The 2,161-nt window shown below is 37.3% G+C and overlaps 1 pseudogene; it reads right to left on the bottom strand.

Moving 5' to 3' along the window:
• Positions 1-223: 223 nt before the first annotated feature.
• Positions 224-1,010, bottom strand: LOC101531900 (small ribosomal subunit protein eS1-like; annotated as a pseudogene).
• Between the last annotated feature and the right edge of the window lie 1,151 nt (positions 1,011-2,161).

Raw genomic sequence — 2,161 nt, 5'->3', positions numbered from 1 at the left:
TTATTATGTACTGTAAATCATATATATATTATATATATAAAAATGTCTGAAATGTGTTCCTTTTATATAAATTAAATATATTTAAGAATTTATATATAATACATAATATATATAATTAAATATATATATATATATAGAATACCTGAAATTTTTTCCTTTTATATAAATTTTTTAACCATCACAAATTGGACTTTTTATTTGTCATGATTAAAAAGGCTAAATTTTAAATAGACTCTTGGACCGGAGGTTCGCAGCCATCAGCTCGTTCAACTTGAGCTGCTGTTTCTCCCCCAGTGGCTTTTCCAGAATGCTGCCTTCTCCGTGGAGCTCCATGAGTGGTCTCAGTTCAAACTTAGGTTTCTTCAGCATTTTCCCTTTTCTAACGAAGACATCATGGAAAGGACAAATAGACTGGGGAACCTTTTCTATGTCCTTTCCAATGCTGTCTGGAATCAATTTATTGACTCATTCTTTCATTTGCTTGCACCTCCCGCGTCAGGATTTCCATCGTCTTCTTCTGCATTTGGCAGACCTGCTCGTGCTGAGCATATGAACTCATCAGGGCCTAATTGTTGAATTTCTTAGTAAAAACTAACACAGAACAGACAGAGCATGTAGCTACCGGTAGTCTTGACATCAACACGAGCCTCAATTATGGTCTGCCACTTTTTGGCCGTGAACACATCTTGTCCCAGGGAAGGATCATTCCGTTGAAGTCAGTGAGGCAGTTTTTGCCCTGAACATCCTCCATGATGAGCTTGAATTTCCAAAAGACAACTTCATTGTCATGCAGGTCAGCGAGACTCATTTCAAAGACCCAGACCTTGAGGCCGTCAGAAGCAATTTTGGTTCCTTGGGTCTTCGTGACTAGGGTCTTTCCAATATTCCCGATGTTGAACATGGCTGGTGCTTTCATGTCATAACAATCTTTCTTAGAAAATGAGTCAACCACTTTCTTCTTGGCTCCTTTGTTGCCGCCTTCCATAAGGTTTATTCTTGCCAACTACCATGGTGCCACTCAGACAGCCAAAAGTTTATATAAATGTTTTAAGAGTAAAAGAAATACATGGCCACAAACTCTTTAATATCCTTTATTTCAAGATGGTGTTTTCTCTCTCTCTCTCTCTCTCTCTCTCTCTCTCTCTCTCTCTCTCTCTCCCTCCCTCTCTCATTCTCTAATACGTCTCTCTGGAAGAAGCCAGATGCTAAGTCACAAACCCACTCACTTGACCACAAGTTCCGTGTTATAAGTAAATAAGACCATTAACTAAAACGCAGTAAGGAACTTCAGGGCTCCTCCAATCAACCATCAGATGACTAGAGCCTTGGCTGCATTGTAAAATCTCATGGAAGACCTCAATGTAGACCCCCCCCACAAGTAAACTTTTCCCAGTTCTCAGATTCAAGCAATGTGATATTAAATGTTTGATGTTTTAAAGCCACCAAGCTTGGGTTAATTTGTGATGCAACAAAAAAGTACACATAGAGAATTGAATCGTAGACCCATCGGTCATGTATCTGAATTCATACACAGGAATCAAGTATTTGGATTAGTTGATGAATCATGGAGAACATGTGATAAAGAAATACACTTTATAATATGAAAAAATATAGATATGGACCTACCCATGTGATTGGTGTTGGGGTTTTTGTTTACATTTAAAGAGTTCAAATACTGATTTTTTTTTAATATATGTCTACCCTGAATTGCTGATAACTTTAAGGAAATTCTTCCTTAGGAAAGAACAATTGTACCTACCAAACAGGTCACCTACTCAACACACCACCTTTTCCTTCCCAGGCATCACGACTGTTTCTTATCCTCACTGTACTAGTAATTAGTTGGAAAGTGTTCTCTGTGTTTTAGCACTTGTAGAGTCATAACCACTGCTAAAAGAATCTAGAACCTAGCATGTTTGCTTTTCAAACATCACAGAAGTGTATCATTACCTACCTGTAAACAAACTTGGAAAAAAACACAGGTAATCACTGGCCCAAATATGTGCTGCTTAAAATACACACTCCCAAACGTTTTGATTGCCCTGATTGTTTTTAAAGTCTGAAAATCAGAAAACTTGATCATTTTTTCCCATTAACTATTTTGTTTATTCAAAGTAAACCCTACACAAGCTTGGATAAATAGTAAAAATAGTTGACAAGG

Source organism: Ochotona princeps, chromosome X, assembly GCF_030435755.1.
Source record: "Ochotona princeps isolate mOchPri1 chromosome X, mOchPri1.hap1, whole genome shotgun sequence".
Classification (NCBI taxonomy): domain Eukaryota; kingdom Metazoa; phylum Chordata; class Mammalia; order Lagomorpha; family Ochotonidae; genus Ochotona; species Ochotona princeps.
Note: the sequence above shows the minus strand (reverse complement) of the source record. Positions and strands in the feature narration are given on the sequence as shown.